The sequence below is a fragment of the Saccostrea echinata genome, unplaced genomic scaffold, assembly GCF_033153115.1.
Source record: "Saccostrea echinata isolate AGI-Se365-2 ecotype Australia unplaced genomic scaffold, CSIRO_AGI_Sech_v1 ptg000033l, whole genome shotgun sequence".
In the NCBI taxonomy this organism is placed as follows: Eukaryota; Metazoa; Mollusca; class Bivalvia; order Ostreida; family Ostreidae; genus Saccostrea; species Saccostrea echinata.
The window spans coordinates 35,544,403-35,570,659 of NW_026889782.1; the positions used below are offsets into that span (position 1 = coordinate 35,544,403).

Here is a 26,257-nt window from a genome sequence, read left to right on the forward strand (position 1 = left end):
ATGGTGAACATCAAATTCCACCATGGAATTAATTTAACACATTTGTTCACACAAATCTTGCATAATTAAGATTTATCACAGGCTTTTCTTAAATTTTGATGAAAAGAACAGTCTAACTGTTCCACTGTCAAGCGGATCAATAAATGAGTTGGAATTATAGACACGATTGATCGTTCAATTACTTATACATGTATTAGCATCTGGAGAAGGAATTACACGCAATAGTTAGTATTTGATAAAGTGAACTTAAAGACAAGATATGCGGTAGAGATTTTAATTTTAATTAATATACAGAAGCATAAATTATAGGTGTGACAGTGGCTTGCTTTTAATATTGAGTGTACAAGCATTTTGACAAGAAAGTACAGATAAACAGATAAGACAAAAATTATTTTATAATGAGCACTCGATTATCGCTTGACTAAAGACCCTGGTTATTCTATTAGGCTACCCGAGTATATTAACATCCCTAATATGTATATTTTTAAAGATACGTTGATATATATATATACATGTAAAGGAAAAAACTGTCATTATGCTAAAATGTTTAAAGTAAATTATGTTGAAATGCGATTAATAGAAACATGTTAATGACTTGGAATATACGCGGAAGTCTGATTTTGCCGTCCATGAGATCTTACACGATGATCTGTATCTTGTTCCGAAACTGCAAGTATCCGAAAAAGCATGAGGATTGAAAATCTTTAAGCCAAAATTATGTGTTCCCAACTGCATCCCCCATTGTTCGAAATAATATCCTTACACATTACAAATATTTCATAAAAAGTCAATGTTTTGTAAATTTTCAAGAATTGTTTTGATGCTTATGTAGTGTTGTAATGATATACTGATATATCCTGATACAATGTACGTTTGGACCGCAGTCGGTACATGTAACCGGCCAGTACGGCAATCCAGAAAATTCCTTTTTTTTTTTTTTTTTTGATATGGTTTATAAGTTAAAGCTGAACACGATTCGTAAAAGGCAGAAATCTAGGTTTGTCTGCCATATTACTTTGCATTTTCCGTTACCTGTACAGACCCAAAATAAGCCGTTAACTTGGTCACAGTTCAATGTGATCAGTTTTCATCGGTGACGGACGAATTGTATTCTACATAGCTATTGTAAAACTCTCGGGTAACGACAAAAGTAACTGTGCTTCTTCCACGGCAGAAAAAAAAAGTTACTAAAGAAACTAACATCGGTTGCACAGGTCAGTGCAAAACAAACACTACTACACGTAAACTGCAATAAAATGTAAACAAAGGTGTTGTAACATAACCAACAGGAACACTTGTCGTACATTCCACGCAGGTATACCCCTGACAAGAAAGCAGTCAGGTGTAACAAATGCGAAAAGTATACCCCATTGCGTATATCGGAGATAGGAAAACTAATATGGCGTATGCATTTTTACGAGTTGTGCTTTGCATTTAAAAGCAATAAACATTGCGATTAAACGCAGTCTTTTTTTTTTTGTTTAAACGCAATAATTACTGCGATTTAGGAGACTGGATCATGTTACAAAAAGCATTAAGAATACTAAGTAGTATATTTTTTTAATCTACACATAGAGCTTGATTAAAAATGAAAACAAAAAATGAGTGTTAGTGCTCTTTTTTGGCACTTTGGATCATTATATATGACCTTTCTGCACTGTAATTATGTCTGACAAATATATCAATTTTTCGAAGGTTTTCCTTCAATATTTCTTATCCAAACAAATCATACAGTCTTATTTTATCCAGAATAAACACATTAAAATTTATGACAACGAAAAAGTTTCAAATTACTTTGCATAGTCAATTATTTGACCTTTCTGCATTCAGAAAATGTCATTTTTCTGGCATTAAAAAAATAACGAGCAATAAAATCATTTTAAAATATACTATAGAAAACAAAGTTAATAAATCATTTGACTTCAACCTTAAACGTCAAGACGAAGTGATTATATCAAGAATACGTATTGGTCATTCAAAAAATTAACATGCATACTTATAATATTAAAACGAGGGTTTGAGCCAGAATGTATATCCTGTGACTGTCCGCTAACTATTAATCATATTCTTTTGGAATGTTCCGATTTCTCGCCTATTCAAAGGAGACTTTTAGTTAATGTGAGAATGATGTAAGAACTTTCTTACAAATGTTAATACAATTTTAGAATATTTGCATGAAACTGGTTTTTAAAGGAAAATTTAGAAGTAGGTAATTCAAGCAATTTTGATGAGAAATATACATAGCTCAATTCATTTTTTAACAGTTTACGTATTTTTAAGTCCGTCGGATAGGACATTAAATGGTGCCCCTTGTCACGTAAAAGATCTTTTCTCTGGATTTCGAAAAAGAGTAGGCTCATCGGGGGCCGCCAAAGAAACCAAAACTTTCAAAACCCGATCATATAAACAGAATTATCCACCGAAATATGGCTGAAATATTGCCGACTCGGCGTTAAACATTAAACAAGCAGTCAATCATTTTAGAATATAAAGATTTTGCTGAATTTCAGCAGAATGGTTAAAATTATATTATATATTAACAAAAAAAATTAAATGTGGGGGTTAATGATGTAATTTAAAAAAAAAAAATTAAAAATGTGTCAATTTTTAGCATAAAGTGAGGCTATTTTTTATCTGGACTTTCACAATAAATTTGCTATATTTGTCACAAGATGATAATAGAATTCATGGCAGATATTTTGATAAATCATTTGGGACCAACATAAAACATTTCACTGCACAAAATAACTCTGTGTGCAACTTGCATGGAAAAATAGGAATTCAAATTTAACAGTGGTGTAAATACTTCGAAAGATAAAAATCTATCATTTTTTTTCTATTAAAAAAAAAAAAAAAAAAAAAAAACACTTCCGTCAGAAAATTTTTCTAATGCTTTTGGTATGGAATTTAGTCGGAATTTTAATTGAATATAGTTTAATTGGCATTGTAGACTCAAATTTATTGTAAGAACTAAAATATTATGCAGATTTTTTTTTTAAATAGAGATAGAACCAAAAACATGCTCAAAAGCTGAGGAGCGAACCTCTTTAAACGCAATTTTCTCAGCGGGTTTCCGTTCAAACCCTTACTCCTAAACTTATACCAAACCTCTTATAATTTTTGATATTCTTTTCTAACTTATAGAACAAGAATGAAAAATGATATATATGTTTTAATATCAACATACATGTATCACGAAACATTTTTTTTTTTCAAATCTGTGTGTATATATCGTACAAAATTAATTATATATTCAAATTAGGTTGGTTTGTGAGGAAACAATAAAAGACATGACCCGCCCCAAAATCCTCTCTCAGGATCAAATTGAATCATTCTTCAATAATAATCCCCTAAATAATGACCATGATGACCAGTTATCAAAATGAAACTTATTGTATTCTGTTCACAATGTACATGTAAGATATCACGCCATTTGCGTTGTCGGTTTATGATAAAAAATACGATAGATGTGTTCGGTATAAAATTTATCATTTCTTTATTGAAAATTTCCTTCCATTGTCAAAATTCGAGTGTTGGTAAAATGGGTTGGTGCTGTCGGACCTGTACGGGCAAATTAAAAACCCGGGTTCTTAAATATTCTCTGTTAATACTCAGTCAATTGAATTGAAATGGGTGGATTCTGAAGGTCGATCATAATAAGAATATTTATTAAATGAGATGTTTAACTTTTAGTAATTCTATTTGAATAATATTCAAGTTCTGTGAAATGGGAGTAAAATTTCTTGTCAAATTAGACATATATTTGCTTTCAAATACATTTTGTTGAGTGTGTTCTGCAGATAATACTAGTTGGAATATTGCAGTTTTAGATTAGCCTTTTAATGTTTGTTGTGTCGACATATATCCATCAAAATTCATACAATCTTTAAAATCTTCTTAACTACTGTACATTATGTAAACATTTTCACAGGGTGCACCCCCTTCCTGTAAATTATTAGGATCAATGCACAGGCACTTGACGCTTTAAACCTTTCTCTTCATTGATAAAAATATCATCATATTATAATGGTATTATGGTATGGGATGGACATTATGGGATGAATGAAGTGATTATACCGGTTTCTGGGTCACTGTATATATGTATATATCGAATTGTGGGATAACTATAGTCACTATACCTGTTTGTGGGTCACTGTACAAATGTATATATAAATGTATTGTGGGATAAATAAAGTGATTATATGCCACTCTGTGGTTCACTATATTTAAATATGCATAAAAAAATATTGGATACGAAACATATAGATGAGATATTTTGTTAAAAATCTCATAATATAAGGTTGATAAGCTCTGTGTTGAATAAATAAATAATACATTTTAGGATGGACATTATGTGATTAATGTAGCAATCATACCAGTTTGTGGGTAACTATATGTATATTACGAATTGTTGGATAAACAAGCGATTACATAAAATATATTGTGAAAATCTCATAGTATTAATTTGATAACCTGTATATTGAATAAAGAAAAAAATACGTAATGGATTGAACATTAAGGGATCAACGATGATTATACTTGTTTTTGGTTAATTAATAATTACGTTTAAAAGAAATTCTGGGATAAGTAGGCGTTTAGATAAAATATCTTGTTACGAATCTAATAATTTCGGCTGAAAAGTTGTATAATGAATAAATAATTTATACACTTTCGAGTTGGACATTACGGGATCAATGTATAGTACATGCTAATACCTGTTTGTGGGTCACTATATACACGAATTTACATGTATATGAGGAATTGTTTGAAAAGTAGGCGATTGCAAAAAAAGTGTAACACGCAAGAGTGTTATAATATAAGGTTTATTAGCTGTATATTGAATAAATAAATAAAATATTAGTACGATAAGATGAACATTATGGGATCAGTCTAATGAATGCACCAGTTTGTGGGTCATTGCATGTATATGTAAGAAATTGTTGGATAAGTAGGTGTTATGCATAAAATAATCTTTTTAATAATGTCATAATATTAAATAAATAAATAAAATATTATGAGATGGACATTATCGGGCTAAGGTAGTAATTATACCTATTTTGTGTCACTATCTATGCGTATATAGAAACTGTGGGATATGTAGGCTCGGGGATGAAATATCTTGTTGAGAATTTCTAATATTAGGCTGATAAGCTATATGTTGAATAAATAGATTATGGTAATAGTAAATATATTACGATAAGGGATTGACTTATGGGATAGATGAAGTGATTATACCTGTTTGTGGGTCATTGTATATACGAATTGTGGGATATATATATTGCATGTGATTATACCTGATTGTGGGTCACTGTATATATGTATATAATGAATTGGGGGATAAATGTAGTGATTGTACCTGATTGTGGGTCACTGTATATATGTATATAATGAATTGTGGGATAAATATAGTGATTATACCTGTTTGTGGGTCACGGTACATGTATCTATGTATATATGAGCTGTGGGATAAATATAGTGATTATACCTGTTTGTGGGTCATGATATAGATATGTTTATAACAAATTTTTGGATATGTAAGCATATACGTAAGATATTGTCTTTAAAATCTCATAATATAAGGTTGATAAGCTCTTTATTGTTTAAATGAATAATTCACGAATGGAAGGTCATTATGTTATAAATGTAGTGATGATAGCTGTTTGTGGGTCACTATATGTATATATATATATATGTATATAACGAATTGTGGGACAGACGATTGCATAAAATATATAGTGTAAAATCTCGTAATATTTCTTCTGCTATCCTATATGTTGAATCAATAAAAATACATTACGGATTGGATATTATGGAATCAATGCAGTGATTATATCTGTATATTTACTTTTAAAAATAAGAATTCAATGCTTAAATGTGGTTCACTATATACATGTATATAAGAAAATCTGGGATAAGTAGGCATAAAGATAAAATATGCCGTTCAATATCTAACAATGCTTAATGAATAAATAAATTATAAATAATACATTGTGGGGTGGGCATTATTTGATAAATCATCTTTGTCACTATATATATTTGAGTATGTAAGAAATTGTGGGATATATATAGAGAGAGAGGATATCCCTAAAATATCTTGTTAAGAATCTCATAAATCGTATATCGCAGTGAGTCATTCCATATTGTACATATGTAAATATACATATATATATTTATATCAAACATTAATTCTTATGTCTTACATTGTGAAATGCAGCACATAATATGTATAGCATATGATAATATTGTGGGTCATGATATTCATATATATAGAGCATTGTGCGATGTATATACTTTATCCCACAATGCTCTATATATATGAATATAATGACCCACAATGATATACAACATTTTTAATCTTATCTCAAAAATTATATTATATATTATATAATGACCATATATAACGCCTAAATCATGAATATGACATAGCTATGCAATGTAGAAATGCGAGATCCCACAAACCTGTTTAGAAGGTCGGTGCCCACAAACAACCTCATATACCTATATATATATATATATATATATATATATATATATATATAGTCAAGGCCAGAAATAAACTCAGGAGTGCGACGCAAGAGTAAATGAAAGAATGAAAATTAAAAAAGAAAAAAAGAAAAAAGGGGTTATAATTTTCATTCTTAAGAATTAATATTGAAAAGAGTCACACTTAAATTCCTTAGCAAATGATAATCATTGCATAAGAATATTGAAATAAAACACATAATTATAAAGCTTAATATTATCGGATTTAACTGCAAGCATGTCCATGTATGAGGGGTAGGGGGTGGGGGTGGGGTTTACATGTCTTGTAATGTTTAAGCGATTTTTAAAACGCTACTTGGTATCAGTGATAACATCCTTTAAAGGGAATATTGACGACTACCCTCACTCATCTCCAAAAAATTAAGCAGAATTAAATTCTAATGAATCAATTTCTACTTCTTCTTCTTTTTTTTTTTTCTAAAAATCTCAAACTTTTTCGTAGACCTCTTGCTTTTCCCTTAATTCTATAACACTCGGAACTCGAGAGTTACACGCTAGGTGTCGTTTTTGCATCACTTCCGTAATTGCTAGCGCTCTCGAGCGCTAGCAACTACGTTAGTCTATATTTCTGGAATACGCATGCTCGACTTCACGGTCGGGCATTCTGGGAAAACTACTGAAGATACACTGTACGATAATAATTTCGTTTTATCATTAAAAAATAGACATGATCCGAAATCTGAATTTCTAAATTTATTGTCTAACCTAAGATTAAAAGTACAAGAAAAATTTGGGTCATATTATGCCAAGATTTTAGAGATCAACTGGTGAAACCTAGCTTTCCTTACAGCTAACCATGTACATGATAATTCCGGCAAGCTCAGAAAAAAAACCCAGGAAATCTTTCAGAGTATGTCAGACAGACACGTGAAGCGATTGATACAATGCATTAGCACTGATATATTATAATTCTTTAATTTTTCATCTTTCCTAGTTTAATTTGCATTTTAGAATCCAGATTTAATATTTGAACTTAAAAATGATGCAGAATTTTATAAATAAAGGTCCAGACCAAAATCTGCTCAAAAGCTCAGGACCGAACTTCCTTAAGACACATCCCCCCAACACCACCTCCAGTGTACCACTGTGTCTTCCTATTAATAATTAGGGACGACCATTTGATTCTGAAGGGGGGGGGGGCAGATTTTGGAAATAAATAATCTGTCCTCAAAAATAGTTGAAAATAAATGGCTGTCTTTCCACGACCGGCAAGAAAATAAATAATCTGTCCTTGACTATTGCTACTTATCCCCCCCCCCCCCCCCCGTCCCCGTTTGAACTTTTTTTTTTTTTTTTGTTTTTTGTTTGTTTGTTTTTTTCAGTGAAGAAGAAAATAAATAATCTGACCTTGATCATCTTGAAAATAAATAATCTGTCCTTGACTGGCATGAAAATAAATAATCTGACTCGAAAAATTTTGCCAGACTCCCCACCCGACCCCCCTCCTCAGAATCAAATGGTCGTCCCCTTAGTCGATTCAGCAAATTAATCCAATAATTTAGATATCTAATTCTGAGGTTTATGATAGCTACAGCGCTAGCTCACCTATCTTTTTAGAAGATAAGCTTGTTTCTAAATTACATTATGCTCGAACTTATGACTACCCATAAGTAGACGTAAAATTTTGGCCTAACTTTAGTCAAGCGTAAAGATACGCTCTTTAATGAAACTCAAATTTTCGGCATAGTCCCGGCGTAGAGTTACGACTGGTCGTACGACCTTTTTATGAAACTGGCCCTAGACTAGGCCACATGTTGAGGTAACCCCCACCCACCCCCTTTTTTCTGGAATTTTTATTAGACATGATAACTTACATGTCATCATAGCCTATCATACCTATATTCCGATATCTGATATCATTTTCCGTTTTTGTAAAGATTTAGAGATTGTCCCTATACGGTATATTACAATACTAAAGGAAAGGAACACAATATTGTAAACAGCCCGGCTTCGAATCACAGGTACTTGTGGACATAGACCCCCCCCCCCCCCCCAGAACATACACCCCGGGTCATAAGATATTTTTATGTTATTTTCCCCCCTTCTAGTACACATTTACATATTCCATATAAAAAATCCAAAAAATAACGCAGAATTAACTTTTTATTAAAAAATCATACCTATGGTATTATTAAATACCGTGGGTATGATTTTTTAATAGGGAAATGTTTTACAAGCCTTTTACATGTACGTTAACACCCTGTCAAAATGATTTATCTGTCCTAATTTCGATTTTATTTACCCATTTTCCTTTCACTGGCACCCAATCATGAGGTAGATCTCTTGATTTAAACAAAGTGGTACGTAATGACTTCCTGACAGTGAAGGGAAAATGGGTAAATAAACGCCAACCATTCGTCAGGTACATGTGGACCGTGGCTGTATAGTCTGTCCCACGGTACCAATTAACTTAATTACTTTTTGCATTATATCTCAAAATCCAAATTACATGTACCTGGACATTCAAACTAGATCAAAGAGAACTTTTCAATAGATTGTTCTTTTTCCAAACGCTATGCCTTGATAGGAACCCTCGAGTTCCATTTATTACAATCAGATGCATTCATATGTATATTGATAAGGCCTCTTCGGAGATCAATCGCAACTTCTCGGGCCTTTCCAACAAGCGGAAGGACAGCCTCGAATGTGTTTCGAAATCGTTCATGACAAAAACATTGAAATGAATGTTGGGTGGCCTCTAATCTGTAGAGTCTTGTCCTTACCTTTAAGGAATGTAAAGATATTATTCAAAATATGCAAAGAAGGGGATAATCAACTGAAAACGAAGCGACTTCATTTTGCATAAAATTCTAACATCCGGTGCTGTTAATACATTCGAGTTGTTTTTTCTAGCTTTCCGGAAAGGAAACATTACAAAAAAGGTTCACATTATCATTTTCGTGAATGTACCTTTGTGTTTCTCATATTATGTGATATTAAATCAAACTATATACACCACACTCGGATAACCTCTGGAAATAACGACATCTTACGCTTGACAGCAATGGCCAAAATAATTATCATAAATTCGTTGACTTTGAAAAGCCGTGTCAAGTGCGTGTTTTTTGTTGTATGCGTCGAATCTGGTTAAAACTGGTTTGGAAATTATAAAACGATACTGGTTAATGATATTTTCTTTAAAAACACATTTTTTATTGTTTAAAATTTGTTTGAAGCGCTCATGTTGGACAGACTATAGTGTATATTGAGTTAATCCGATCACTGACAAACAGACCTACTCATGGCCACTCATGAATACATTCAACAGGGCATTAATATTTGAATATTAATTTCAAACTTCAAGTTTACTTAATATGGTTCAAAAATTAAAGCTTTCGCAGACAGACAGGTGGACATGATGCCCAGATCTTTGAACTTCTGGGGCATAGAAAGTACATGTACATGTAACTTGATGAGATATAATCCCAAAACTTTTAAGAATTCACGAGTTTAGCAAGTGTAACTTTTTCTTTATTGCGTGGAGAGTTCTAAGCTTAACGCTGAAAATATATAAGCGTCTGCGAATTGAAACCGGATGCAATGCAGCTTGCACATGCACCTGAGTGCTTGACAGGTCGCTAAGACAACTTGCTCTTAGGACTATACACCCCAGTCAGAATCGACTCACCGTCGGGAAAACTCGTTATATTCACACGTACATGTACATGTATAACTTGCCTAAGCACATTTATTTTATGTGATCGACTTTCACGCAAAGATTACACTCCTTTTAAATATAAACAACAATTCTAAGTACCATATAGGTACAGTGTATATATTTAATCTGCAGTTCTGATTATAAGCTCGGAATCTTGATTATCAAAAAAAAAAAAAAAAAAAAAAAAAAAAAAAAAAAAAAAAAATTGTTATAGCTTTGTAAATTGTATGAAGTATAGAAGAAATATTTAATATATTCGCCAATTTAGACAGGAAATATCTATGAAACAAGTAACTTATAGAGAATGAAGTGGTGGTGGGTTGGGATTAAGTTCACATCCACTGCGATCCCTTCATTCTGAGGTCAATGATCAAGCCAATACTACAATTAATAATAGATGTGTAGATCATAAGACTGACCTTTTATCCCCCGCTTTTACTGAAAGTGGGGGATATTATTTTCTGTCCGTCCGTCTGACCGAAGGGCTGTCCGTCTGTCTGTAACATTTTCGTTTCCGCGCGATATCTCGAGAAGCGTTTGGACTTTTGCAATGAAATTTTACACAACAAGTTCCCATGGCGTTAGAATCCTATAGATTTTGAGGTCGAAAGATCAAAGGTCAAGGTCATAAATTCATAAATTCTGTCTGTTTTGACACTTTCGTTTCCTCGCGATATCTCAAGAAGCCTTTGAGCTCTTGCAGTGAAATTATATACCACAACTCCCTAGGGCTAAGAAAGGCCCCTATTGATTTTGTGGTCAAAGGTAAAAGTCGTAAATTCATACATTCTGTGTGTGTGTAAAACTTTCATTTCCGGGCGATATCTCAAGAAGCTTTTGAGTCTTTGCAATTAAATTTTATACCTTAACTCCCCTTTCTTAATGTGCCCCTCTCGGACCCCCCCCCCCTCCCGATCAGCACATGCTTTTCTTTTTTTTCCTTAAGCGTGGGACACAGATTCTCTGAGTTAGCTTGTCTTAATTACACCACAACAGCATATTATTCAACATCAATATAACATTAATTAACTGTACAAACCACAAACACTTTTTACTGGTCAGAATACAATTCAATAAAAAAAGAGAACAAAATCAATATTCAATACAGTCAATTTATTCTAACAGCTTGGTCAATTTCGTATTACTTTGAATTTAAAGTCGACCTTCGAAACGTTTGGGCCGGAATGTGTCGAGCACATTCTGTCGTCGGCTACAATATGTAATGTGAATATTTGCACATTTTGTCGCCGATATTTTGTGTTGAAGAATATTTACTAAGGTCGTGAAGAGAGAGAGAGAGAGAGAGAGAGAGAGAGAGAGAGAGAGAGATATTGACACACACACACACACACACACACACACACACAGAAGGATAGGCAAAGTGTATGGCAGATAAATAAGTAAACAATTTATCTAGCATAACTCCCAATAATGTAGGGAAAAGGTTTTGGTCAGAAAATTGTGTTCAGGATTGGTGTACATCACTATGATATGTCAAGATACCGTATTTCTTGAGATATCTGATAAATCAGTCTAACTTTTTTTTCGTTATATATACTTGAAAATAGATTTTTTTTTCAGTAGTAATGATTATCTGGAAATTTGTTTTTTGCGTGATTCTTATTCATGTGCCGATATAATTGGTGCTGGGGTAAACATATTTTGCTCACCTAAGCTGAAAGTTCGTGACCTTTCCGGATCACAATTTGTCTGTCATCCTACCGTTAACTTTTCACATTTTCAGCTTCTTCTTATTATACATGTAAGTAGATCTACTTCTGGGACAATTTCAACTAAACTTGCCACAAAGCATCCGTGGATAAAGGGGATTCAAGTTTGTTCAAATGAAGGACCATGCCCTCTTTCAAGGGAAGTATAGTTATGAATTAATGAAAATTTAGTGACATCTTTTAAAGATTTTCTCAAGAGCCACTTTGTCAGAAAAGTTAAAATTCATATGAATGCTTTCTTATAAAGTGTAATTCAGTTATTTAGAGAATGTCCCTCGGGGAAAAGGTGGGGCTACAATAGGTGATCAAAGTTTTTCATACATGTAGAATAATTCTTTCAAAATCTTTTAAAATTCTGAAATACGCATGCTTTTTCTTTTCACTTGCATCCAATAACTTACTGTCCGACTATTGCATTTTCATGTGACCCACAATCATATATATATATATATGTAGTACTGCGTAATGCCGATGTCGGCCGCTAGTGAGTGTGGATCGTAATTGCTGATTTGAGGGAAGAAATTCTGTGGATTTTCTCCGATGTACATGTAGTTTTAGACTGAACTGAATCGAAGTCCAATTAACGCTAATCTTTATATTACCCATGAGAGTAGTGCGAGGCAAATGATGTCAGCAGTTTTTGAGGAAAGGATGCAAAACTTTACAAATTTCAAATTAAAGCTTTGAAACTTTATTCTCAGAGAACAATATGAGGGTTTTCAACATATTTTTTTTTTTTTTGGAGGGTGTGGGGGAGGTAATGATTTCAATATCCTACGCGCTCAATAACAATAATGAGTAAAACTATAAAATAAACATATGGCAGGAAATAAACGAGTAAACAATAAACAAAGTAAAATAAGAAAAGAAAATAAACGTTCGAAACTGTAACCCTTAATTTGATGTTATAGAAAGCATAAGTACTTATTTTACACCATTTCATTGACCATGCAAGTAATACCAATTAAAAAATACATTTTTTCCCATACAAATATCTGGAAATGTATACGGGTTGGAATGGGCTGATTTAAGGGCATATAGATGGAAAGGAGAGTGTCTGTGAAAAAAAAAAAAAGAAAAAGAAATGTGCCTTTGAATGCGTAGTAGAAAAGGTGTAAATAGGCCATATGTCCCTTCTTCTGAAGGGGTAAGTGAAATATGAGGGTAGGGTACATGTAACATGCGGTGTTTTAGCAGGACCTGCACAACTATGAATTCTCCTTAGATTCAGAAATATTTTGGGGCTGGAATCAAAATTTATTCTACATAAAATTGAAATACATTCCACATGTAAGAAAAGAAAAACGCATGGTAGCAAAATAACTGACCATATTTAATGCAGGAAATGAATGACATTCGAAGGAAATATTTGTTTTTTTATTTTATTTTTATTTTTTCCAAAAGCTTCTAGCTACAATCAATTTTCTCGAATCATTCTAAGGGGAATATCGGTAGCACTTTTATAGAGTTTAGCTCAATGCTAAATTGGCAAGGAATTCTTAGGATGTATCTGACAGTGAATATCGCCACCCTTGCATTTTTTTTCGCCGGTGATAATATGTACCTGGCTTCCCTTACTGTACATGTCGTTCAGTGATACAAGTTAACACCGACGACAATTTGAGACTTTTTTCCCTTTACGAAGAATGGACGATGGAATGGTCCCTGCATTCATATCGGCACATAATGTTGTCGGTGATAATACAATGTAAGTGCAGCGAACTTTCTGCAATATTTTATCACCGAAAATATCGTTTTAAAGAATGTTTTACTGGGGTCGGAGAAAGAGAGATTCTTTTCTTTTATTTTTTTTTAAGAATCTATATCTCTTAAGGTCAACCCGAATACACGTTTTACATGCAACATGGCATTTTATTGCAGCTGCTTCCACGGAGTTAAAAATGACTTGTACTTGAAAAAACAATGATTTGTCATTTAGTGAACATGCAGTCTCATGAAATTTAAATATTTGATTCTCGATTTGAAGACGATTTTCATGTATACTCACACGTATTGATGTACACCGAGAAAATTTGATTTATGAGCTTAACAGTAGTTCAACTCAGTAGCTTATTGAAATATGCCTACTTAACAAGTTTGTATGAATTGCACGTCAATAATATACACATTTTATAGTGTGTAAGTGTTTGAAAGTTGCCTTATATTTCAAGTTTAAACGTTATCCAACAGAATTATTGTTGAACACCACTAATTCTGATGTAGGTAATTTCGGGAGGGTTCACGCTTCATTAAGAAGCTCCAATGGATCAATTCCCTCTCTGGGAGCGTAATCTTTTGATTTGAACTTTGAAGCGACATTTCATATCAGCAAGTAGCCCTATAGCGCATACGGATAACATAAAAGTTTCTGAAGATATTTTTTAGGTTTGGGAATCTGATGCACAAACACTACATATAATATGTCAAGATGACACTATTATGACGTTTGAAAATGAAGATACACTTACACTTAATTGTTCATTCAGTTGTTAATATGATTTGTTTAAAATAACTGAACCCATCCATGCCAAGAAAAGGTACGCATTCTAGCTGTAGAGCGAACTCAATAAAAGCCGAATTAGCGTTAATCTGTGATTTTTCCCCAGGGAGAAGTGCGCGAGGCAATTAATTCATCAGTTTTGAGGGAGGTATCTTAAGTTTTACTGAGTTTGAATTAAAGCTAGAATATTAATTATTTAGAAGCCTTTGCACCTTTTTCCCCGTTTTTTTTTTTTTTTTTTTTTTTGGGGGGGGGGGGGGGTTCCATCCAAATCAAATGCGGTTAAAAAAAAAAAAGTAAAATAAAAGGAAAAGAAAACTTAAATTAATTATAGTAAGCTAATTGTTCAGTAAAAATTAGATGCCTTTCAAATTTTTAAGTATTTCCATATCAAAATATTTTTTTTCCTATAGTATAAATTAACATCTGGCACGATGAACTTGGTTGTTATGGAAGTATCGCGCCGTATTAAGGTATCATACCGTCAATTGTAGTTCCATACATATAAAATGATTATTTTTTTTCTTTTGAATTTTTTTTTATTTCCTTCCAGTCTATTTTTACAATTTTGGTACCTGTGCCTGAGGCATTTTACGTACTTTGTAAATAAATAAAGGTTTTTGACAGGAACTTTTTTTTTCAGGGCATAGGAGGCTACTTCATTGGGTAGAAGTTTATTTTTCTTTAACTAAGAAAACTGAAAACTTAGGATCCACCCCCTCAAATTGTCTTGCCAGTGTTAGGGGAATATGGGTGATTTGCATCAATTACACTTTTATTGACTCCATCGCTGTGGAAAACTGGACGGGATTTCTTGGCATGTTAAGCAGAAATAATGCATATGCATTAATATTTATAAAATATCCTGTTTACTCTATACACATAAAGTGCATGTTATGTATTATGCTAACATGTGATGTTTGTGCTTCTTCTACAGAAAAGGCAGATAAACTGAAACGAAATTCAATCCTCTTATTTATATATGGTTGGGCAGTATATATCAGGTACAGAGTCCCTGAACTCTCTGAATGACAAAATAAATTGTATTAATAATTGACGAAAGTGAGTAACAGATGTCATGAGTTGTTTTGAAAATTGAGTCGAAGACTGCATTTTAAATAAACAATAGTTGTGTCACTCAAAATACCTACTTCTGGCCATATAATTATTATACCCCCGCTTGAAAAGCAGGGGGTATATAGTGATGGGGGTGTCAGGCCGTCAGTCTGCACGTCCGTTACGCTTTGGGGTATCTATCTCTTATCCGCAACTCCTCTTATACCACTGAATGAAATTTAATGAGACTTTCACAGAATCTTTGTTACATAGTGCTATTGTGCATCTCTTATTTTACTTTTTGATAGCACATATATTTCGGATTTCCCATAGAAAAAACATGGACTTTGCAATAATAATTATATAGGCGGCGGGGGGATCATTTTGTGAGCTCATAGAGAATGGTTCATAGTAATAAACTGTAAAATTTCCATTAGCATAAAACTGCTTTAATATTTTTAAATGCTTAATATAATTTTAAATGTAAAACCGTCATATACGGAATTACACAACAAATTTCTAAAAAAGGTATAGATTTCATTGTGGAGAAAATGTGACGCTTATCCAAAAATGCAGCAGTTCTAAATACAATTTTTGTATTTGAAAAATGCTGTGGTCACACTTTTGTAAGGTAATTTCAATTTTAATCTCTGAAGAGGAGAAAAACACCCTAAATTGGAGAAATCCGGAATGTTTGACGGTTTTTGAACACACGTAATTGGAGAAATATAGAATCTCCCGTGCTTTGTGGTTGGATGTGATTTTTATCCAAGGAGTTGTGTGTTTTATCCCCGAGCCTTAGAATTCTTTTTATCACATGTTTTTTTTTTTTTAACTATCAATATTTTATATTGTTTTTCTGTTATGAATCCACACTATTTACTTCATCATTTTCATGCAAAACCCATTGTGACGCCGCAGCAGTGGTATATGATAAAAATATTTATTATACCTCTACTGATTTTTTCCCTGTATAACATTAGATCGTTAGATGTGACTAATTCCCTAGAAATCGTTAAGAGTGGACTAACCCCCGTGTGTTGGTCAAGTGAGCTAATTCCTGCTTCGAAAGCTAATTCCCGGTTATCCGTAATCCTCTAGATTTTACTTTTACATAGGTATGATATGTGAATGGACTAATCCCCGTGTGTTAGTTCAGTGAGCTAATCCCTGCTTTGAAATCACGCTATCTGAATCCTCTAAATTTTACGTTTGTATCGGTATAATAAAACAGTTAAAAGTATATCATTGCGGGAGTTAGCAAGATTCCAGTTCCCCTCGACCAGGACTATTTCCCTCGGCTTCGCCTCGGGAAATAGTCCTGGCCTTTGGGAACTGGAATCTTGCTAACTCCCTCAATGATATACTTAAACTGTATACTAATGAGTGATATCCACGGGATAAAGTGGTAAACATGTGATAAAAATTGTTTCTCATTTCATACACAGGTAAACCTTAACAATTAAAAGCGATTCCCTGTAACGACTTAAACTTCTTTGCCACGCATGGTCACCGATTTTGATGAAACTTTGCCCATTATTACAACTTGACACCCAAAACATATATCAAATAAAATTTCGTTGCTATGTGTCTTGGTTGCCATGGTAACATCCAGAAAAGTTGAAAAAATTGAGATTTTCAGCTTCTTTGAATCTTTATTAAGCCTTAATAAAGACTAAGAAAAACAAACTAACTATTCTCACAAAAACATGACCACCTTGTTGCCACTTATGCTATAAAGAAACTATTTAGAATTTATCTCTAAGTAAGTGGTAACCATGGGTACATTTGGAATACATTTTAGATGCTGAAAAATGCTGAAAAACGCTCAATATTCACTAATGATAGGTGTTACATGATCAAACTCAATCAACAACCTAAGAAAAACAATAAAAATATTTGACCATAAGTAATTAAGTATTGGCAATATTATTCTAAAAATAACATTCATGGTTGCCATGATAACACAGAGTTACCATGCAAAATATGTTGCTAAGATTTGGTTAATGCTACTATGTTAAGGAAAAACAATAAAATTCATGACTGGCACATATACATCCTTAGGACCTTGCAACACCAACAACATAAGAAATATTGGGATTAATTGTTACTTTGCAGTGTAACCATGGAAACAACGTACAGACCCTGAAACGTGCTACTACTTCCACACGCACGCTGCACGAACGCTACACGCTCGCTACACGGTTTGCACGAAACGCTGCACGGTTTACACGAAACGCTACACGGTTTACACGAAACGTTTTGCACGAAAGGCTGCACGGTTTACACGAAAGCCTGCACGAAACGCTTTGTACACGTTTCTCACACGCTTTGTACACGATTCTCGCACACTTTGGCCCCGATCTGGATTTTCTATTCGGAATCTCTCGGACTTTATTTCAATTATTACGGATCAATCAAAGAGTAGTTAAGAATTACAATCATTCAGATTAAGTTAAGATTAAAACTCGCTACACCAGTACTATCTTAACAGTTATAATTAATAGTTGTCATTGAATATGAACCCGCCCGGTGAAATGCTTATTTACTTCAAACTTTTTTTCACTAGACTCTAAATTACGCACTGAAAAAAAAATTATATTTGTAATTCATAATCTTTTACAGCATTTAAAGTTTTTACAATTATAGTTTGATATTAAAAGGACGTTTCAGTACTGACTTTATTACTGACAAATAAACTCATCAGTTTCACAGTTATATTTGAAAAAAAAATGATTAGACTGCGTATGATTTCTGTAAACGGGTTGATTTTTTTTTTCTTTTTTTTAATTATTGATTGATTTATACATTTGATTTTGTAAATAAAATAATTTCATTTGATTAAATTAGGTATTGTTTATAAATTGCAAAGGTAATATGTACACTGCATCAAACAAGAACATTGTGCAGGAAAGGGGGGGGGGGATTAGATTACCAAGATTTTACTGTTGTATCTTCAAATCTGTACATGGCTAAATATAACGGGCACTTGTTTCAGTAAATATACCATGGGGGAAAAAATTATAGAAACAAGTGCCCGTTCTAAGAAAAAAAAGATATTCATGTCTCCAGCGGGACCCGATACATGTAATTCATCAATATGCACTTTATTCAGAATGGTAAATATATCGTTTCATTACAGAGTTAAACTTTAACTTATCATTAAAATCTTATATGGTAGAGAAGCCGGGGGGATATGTATTGTAATTCTCTTGTTCTCTTTTCAGGCATTTTGTTTACCGGATATCAATATACCCACCACCTTTAAAATTCCTTGATTTCAAACCCCGTCTAGAAAAAAAAATCAATAATTATTATTAAATCAATAGTCGCGGCTGTTAACAATACATTCAATATATATGTATACATGTCCTATGTCCTAAAAACTAAAAAAAATTATGCTCTAGAACTGCGTGATTAATAAAAACAATTAAAATATATCATTATATAGGATTTATTTCCTTATATTATTTTATTCACGAATACACTGGCAAATTAATTCACTGTTTACAGACAATCGGATAAATTTAAGAAATAAAATCCACGGGTATTACCGTTTAATTAATCAATCGTTATTCTTGAGTGTCATCTTAGCTATGATTGACAAGAGATAATAGCAGAACAAGTTTTCAGTCCCGGCACGCGGAGTCCTTGATAGCTGTTGTAAATGACATTGATCACAGTCGTAAGAAGAGTATTGAAAGTGTGAAGAAGATTCCAATATATTTTAAAGGGCGCATCGAGTGCAACCAATCGAAAAAAGCAATAATTTTCTTACAAAAGAAAATTATCAATAAAACACTTGTTTACAACAAAAATTCAGTTTGTATTTTCATTTGATCCCCCCCCCCCCCAACCCCCTGGAATATTAAATCTTGTATTTGCCGATGCATGTGAATCATAATTCATTTATATGACTTTTATTAATCAACCGATTTTATGCATAAAAAGACAATAAATGACTCATCGTTTTCAAAATCATTTGTATCACAATCTTATAATATAGGAAAAATATGTTCGTTTATAAAGAAAATCAATTAACTGTGCTCCCCGGCCTAGAATTCCTATGCTTAAGATTTATAGCAACGCACTAAATTTTGGATTTTATTTTTCACGCCTGCCATACATGTATCTATCTATTATTTTGTATTAGATATCGATATGCTCTTGTTATCTCTATATCCCATGTACAAAAGTGAAGACATTGAAATAAATGAATGAAAAGGACAAGACCGGATTCCTAATGAATTTCCTTTAAAAAAAATATTCAGTATTGCTCCCTTTAAAAATGTATTGAATCAATTACCTTAAAATTGATGTGCATATAATTAATTACTTTAACATTTTTTTTGTTATATTAGAGAGGTTGAGATTTTAAACTTGTACGCGTACGTGTACGTGTACAGATAATTAGACGTACACGTACACGTTTTTGTAATTTGTCTGTTGAGATTTTAATGACGTGTAACAAGAACGTGTACAAGAATTTCGCGCACTTTATTTTCAATGTCTTCAGAAATGACGTCATTTTCGTTTATGGCGTTTCCGTAAATAATGGCAGATGCTTTGGAAATTGCTTGTTTATGTGAAGACGATGATGTGTTGCTTATGTCTACAGTTACAGAAGACGGTGTAAAAAGTCAACAACTAAATCTAGACAATTTATCTGAGGAAGAGTTTTATTCATTCTTTCGATTTCAGAAGAATGATATTTCTCGCCTATGCGAGGCATTGTCCCTTCCATCCAAATTCGTATGCCCAAATGGTACTCGGGTATCTACGACAGAGGGTGTCTTGATACTGCTTAGGCGCTTGTCTTATCCTAACAGACTAGATGACATGAAACCATTGTTCAACCGTTCGAAGTCAGAGCTTTCATACATTTCAAACACTGTATTGGATTATTTGTACCACAGACATTCGGGTAAATTTTGTGACCTAAATCAAAGTTGGTTGGACGAAGAACACCTTCGAATGTACGCTGATGCCATATCAGACATAGGTGGACCACTTCCAAATTGCTGGGGTTTCATAGATGGAACAGTAAGGCCGATATGTAGACCTTCCGCGAACCAAAACCTTGTCTATAGTGGACACAAAAGGGTACATGGCTTAAAATTTCAGTCTGTAGTGATACCAAATGGTTTAATTGCAAATATGTATGGCCCTATAGAGGCAAAGCGCCATGATTCTGCCATGCTAAGAATGAGTGAACTAATGCCGAAACTTGAACAACGCATGACAATGAACGATGGTACAGTATTCTCTCTTAACGGCGACCTTGCTTATCCTTTGCGTGTGCACCTTATTACACCTTTCAAAGGAGCTGTTCTCAGCAACCAGGAAAGAATATTTAACTGTAGAATGTCAAAGCTCCGTTCCAGCGTTGAGTGGACATTTGGAAAAATCCTCTCTCTGTTCGCTTTCGTTGACTATAAGAAAAATCAGAAACTATTTTTACAACCTGTGGCTAAGTATTATCTGGTAGCGTCATTACTCACTAATTGCCACACCTGTTTGTATGGTGGTGTTACGAGCGAGTACTTTAATCTTCCACCTCCTACACTTGAAGAATACATGTCATGAAGTACGGGTGTATGTTATTGATATCGCTGTATATTTCACAAACCGTTACATGGTAAATTTTAACTTGGTCTTATGACAAAAATCTGTGTTGAGTTTTTCTAGTAACTTTTAAAGTAGCCTGTAGAAAAGCTTAATTGAGTTTAAACACTTTAGGCATATTGAAATAAATAAAATTCTTTCATTGTCATGCTTTTAATTGATTTCTTGAATATTTTAAAAACACCAAGGAATGTTTTCGCATTTACATTGTATCTTATTACATGGCTAGCTAATATGCTATAATATATTCCATTTATTTATTTAAACATTTTGAAAAAAGTTCTAACATCATTTTCGTCTGCTGCTTTTCAGCCTCCAGTCTTTGGAGCCTTTCCTTTTTTTTCCAGCTCGAATCTCTCCTTTTCCAAATTTAGCTGCTCTCGACGAAGTGACAATTCCTCATCTCGGGATTGTTTTTCAGTTTCTGTTTTTTCTTTCAAGAATGATATCACACTTGAACTTTTTCTAGGCAATTTACCGCTATTTCGCTGGTCCTCGTCTAAGTAAAAATCAGAACAAAATAATTGACTTGGTTCTAGATGTCAAAAAAAAAATTAAACTTAAGAATAGTAAACACACAACTTCAATGTTAAATCAGTAAAGGAATTTTCATATTAAATCCTAAATTTATCCTTAGATTTGAAACTGAAGGAATAATGTAGAACAGGACCATGCAAATAGCAACTTTTGCAGAGATTTATCTGAATAATAGTCTGAAATTCCTTTTTGATCTACGTCAGCTACTTTCATACGCACGGTGTAGTCGCAACTTCTCGGGCCTTTCCGAAAAGCGGAAAAAACAAACCTCGAATGCATTACGTAGACCCCAATTTCACAATTTCACGTTTTTACTTGTCAATTTTTTCACAAAGGAAGAAAAAATATCTCTTTTCATCCTATAAAATAGATATGCAATGTATTCTGTTTTGTGAATTCTTGAACAGAAATAAATTTAACCCCCCCTCCTAAGAATCTAATAGATAGATAGAATCTAAAAGAACCTGATAGATTTTTACCACAGGCACTTGTTTTATGTAGGTAAAAATCACAGGCACTTGTTTCTGTAATAAATTTTTTAACCCATAGTATGATAATAACACAAGGTATCCAACTCCGAATTACACAGAGAACAAAATTAAAAAATGAGTGGGTTTAAAAATTCAATTCCAGTGTTTAAATATTGCATGGGTAAATATAACTTGTTTACGTCTGATTTTCCCTGAAAACATTACGATGTTTATCCGATGTAATTTTAGAAACAGATTTTTAGCCAATCAAAATCTCTGTGCGGGATTAGCACATACCATTTCATGGTTGAATTCGACTTTTCCACACGGCGAGCAGAGTTTTGACGCTGTTTACGGAGACTAAAGAAAATAAAGACAAGCATGTCATATATGGTTGTGTAGATAAATTATCGTAGAAGACATAGGTATAAACAGTTTGCCAGTGCATGTCCTCTGAAATTGTAAATGAGTGCGATTCTGAGGGAGGGGGGTACTCCGTGTAATTCGGAGTTGGATACCTTGTGTTATTATCATACTATGGGTTAAAAAATTTATTACAGAAACAAGTGCCTGTGATTTTTACCTACATAGTTTCTCTCTCTCTCTCTCTGAATAAGTAATTTATTTATTTACATTGACATGTGTGCATATATAATAATTTGTTTACAAACTGTATAAAAGAACAATCAACATCCGGCCCATCGGGCCTATATGCCACTTTAAACACAGAATTGAAATATGTTATATAATAAAGAAATTAAATAATACACACCACTTTTGGATGGTGTCAGGTTCTCTAGTGCACGTTTTCTAAGATCTTTGCACAGGGTCTCCTCTTTAACAGCCTTTGATTTATCTTTCCGTTTTTTTCTCTTCTTCTTCGTTTGCTAACTTGATTATTTCGTCCAAAAGAATTTCTTTTTCTCCATACGTTTCATCTACACCAGATCTACATGTAAATAAAATATTGACAAAAATGTGATAAGATTATGATTTAAAATAAAAGTCTGAATGAAAATAAAAAAAGTGAATGAATTCAAATTCTACTAAGGAACAGTTTGCTTAGATAAGTATGATTTATCAAGTCGGGTTCATTACAGGTATGAAATGATTATCTTATTACATAACAGCAATGTAAATTTTTGATTAAGATAATTTGCATAGTCTGCATACTTTTTGAGAGAACAACTGTTGAACTTCTTCCTTTGTTCTATGAGAAGGACAGTCCTTTCCCGAACCCTCCTTGCGTCAATATTCAGGGGAAGAACTGAAGAAATCTCTGCCCATTTTGCTCTATCTTTGAAGGGATTCCTGCTGATGACCTCTCTATCAACAACAAAAACAACAAATAAATGATTTACTTAACCAAAATTTTAAAAATTTTAATGTTGAAAAAGAAATTACATTTTTTTAAAGACCAGGGACCCGTTTTAAAATTTTGCAAAATTAATAATTCTGCTTGAAATTGCTAGAAAAAATATCTTTATAAATTCTTTTTAAAAGTTTAAAACATTTTTTTTCAAATTAATGTAAAATAGAACGTAATAAGCAGAAATAAATTTTGGACTTAGTCGTAAGTTCTTTAGTAGAACAGGCCACTGAAACTTGAGGGAAGAGTATATCTTTATGATGAAAATTCGAGAAATACTGTAAAACATATCCTTGTTAGAAACTCACTTATTTGTTTTTAACATGTAATTCTTACCTCAAAAGTTTAATGTCATCTTGCTCCGAAAATCTAAACTGTTTTTTCCTCCCCGACTCCATGGTACATATATCGCAATATGATGGTCTGAAAAAAAAAAATATCGTGTTAATTATTTATACTAAAAGTACATTTACAGATTGAACTTGAAAATGTCTTTGTAAAAGTTTAAGCATGTCAACTTTCTCTCTGACATATATGGACCATCTTCCGGTAATGTACCGTAGTAGGCCTATAAATATACAACGTTCTGTCCACAAATAGTCACCCCCCTCCCCCCATTGAGTTTTTGTTTTTGAAGTCTTTTTAAAAATCAAGATCAATCATAGTTCACTGGAAGGTTAATTTTTAGGTATAAATACTACACGTAAAAATCATCCTAGGGAAAGTTTACTTCGTAATGTCTTGCGGGGATATTTTGCTATGGGGAATGAATCACCATAATACCCCCCCCCCCCCCTTCAATACCTCTTGACTACTAGTACTTAAAAAAGACGGAGATGATTAAATCTAATAGTAGAATAGATACATATAATGAAACAAAATTCACAAAACTAATTTTTGTGTTATTTTAAGAATACAGAAGCTAAACGTGTTTTCATTTTTAATAAACGGTGATCGGTGACCCTGTTTCAACATTTGTGACATCAATTTGACTTCAGTAAGTAAATAAAACCTCTTTAAAATACGTACTTATAAAACTAAACATCCTAAATAAAGTACAACAACCAAATTTTCATACATGAATAGACTAATTTTTATTATAAAAGCTACAAGTTTGTACTTACGTGTAGACGCCACCCTACAAGTTGCGGGAACTGGTAGAGAACTTGTCATCACTAAAACTGATGACGTAATACACGAGGAATTTAGGGAATTCCCCTACTAGACGTACACGTACACGTACACGCATGAAATCTCAACCTCTCTATTTATTTAAATAAATAAATAAAGAAAATCAAACAAATATGTAATACATTACCGAGTAATTTTATTTTGTTGTTTCCGTATTTTTTTCACTCTTATACATGTAATACCACTGGTATGATATATCTGAATAATATTAGTCACAAGCAACACAGAATGACATGTTGATCCAAAAATAGTCATATTTAAATTAAAAGGACTTCCGAATGAATCCTAGACACGATTCTTGCACGAAAGTCGCACGGTTCTTACAGGAAAGTCGCACGTTTCTCACACGCTTCTCGCACGCTCGCTACACGGTTTGCACGAAACGCTTTGGAGCTTACACGAAACGCTGCGCGGTTTACACGAAACGCTACACGGTTTGCACGAAACGAAAAGCGCACGAAAGTCACACGCTTTTTTGGGGTAGTAGCACGTTTCAGGGTCTGTACCAGTTGTTTAAAGTGATATTCTTTTGCTGCTGCTTTAGGAATTTACTTAGCTTTTAATCAAGAAACATATTATTTGACTCACCTTGAACAGTACTTATCTGGTAGAACTAAAGTCGAATATCATATATTGATAAAGTTTGTTGAAAAATACAGCACTGTTGCTATGGTTACCAAGAAGGGAAAATGTTCGATTTTGTTAATTTTATATCAATCTTAAATCCTATGTGCCAGCTTTTTGCATCCAGTTAGAGATTGGGTGGTAGTCAAAATTGAAAGTCGGGATAGTTGTTCATATATATTAATCATAAAAGTTTTAGGAATCTACGTACAAGGGTACGTATCCAAGGAAACAAAATATTTTTCAGATTTTTATGCATATTTTTTCGGCTAATTTCCATAGCAACGCTCAATTTAAAGAATTGAATTTGAATTATTTTTAATGTGAAAATTAGGGTCACCCCAGCGCCTTTAAAAATTGATCATCAGTTATATAGAAATATGCTTTTTAAAAAGATGGGATAAGATTAAAGCACTAAAAAAGTAAATTTAAAATAACTTTGTGGTATTAAAACCATGGCAACCATTGCCAACCTATAAAAAATATTATATTTTGTCCTTGGTTTATGTTACAAGGATCTCTTGTCTATTATTTGCTTGCATTTCAACCTATATTTGTTTTTATTCTTAAGTGTATGACTTTATGAAATTAGATGAACAAAATTATTACTTTTGAATACTTTGTTTCCATAGTAACGTATGTAATAGTTGATTTACCAAACATGTTTATCATGCATTTAAGACATAAGGCCTTCAACTTTCAGAAACAGTCATTGCCACTTGTTTGCTTTGCTGCAAACGTTAACTGTGGGACTATGAACATGTTGAAAAATGCCATTTTTCAAACTTTAGGACATGTTGCTATGGTAACCATGACACGTAGCAACCAATTTTTGCCTGATTTGAGTTTACGGTATCAAAGACTTTTGTCATAGAGAGTTTGGAGAAATTCTGAGACTATGCGTGCCACATCTCCTATATAAAAGTTCAAGTCACTACAGAGAATGGCTCTTAA

The 26,257-nt window shown here is 33.0% G+C and overlaps 1 protein-coding gene and 1 pseudogene across 1 annotated transcript in view; one reads left to right on the forward strand and one right to left on the reverse strand.

Moving 5' to 3' along the window:
• Nucleotides 1-26,257, forward strand: part of LOC133198486 (fibrinogen-like protein A) — a 183,093-nt gene that overhangs the window by 142,086 nt on the left and 14,750 nt on the right. The gene's annotated exons all lie outside the window — the stretch shown is intronic.
• Nucleotides 21,366-23,886, reverse strand: LOC133199251 (uncharacterized; annotated as a pseudogene).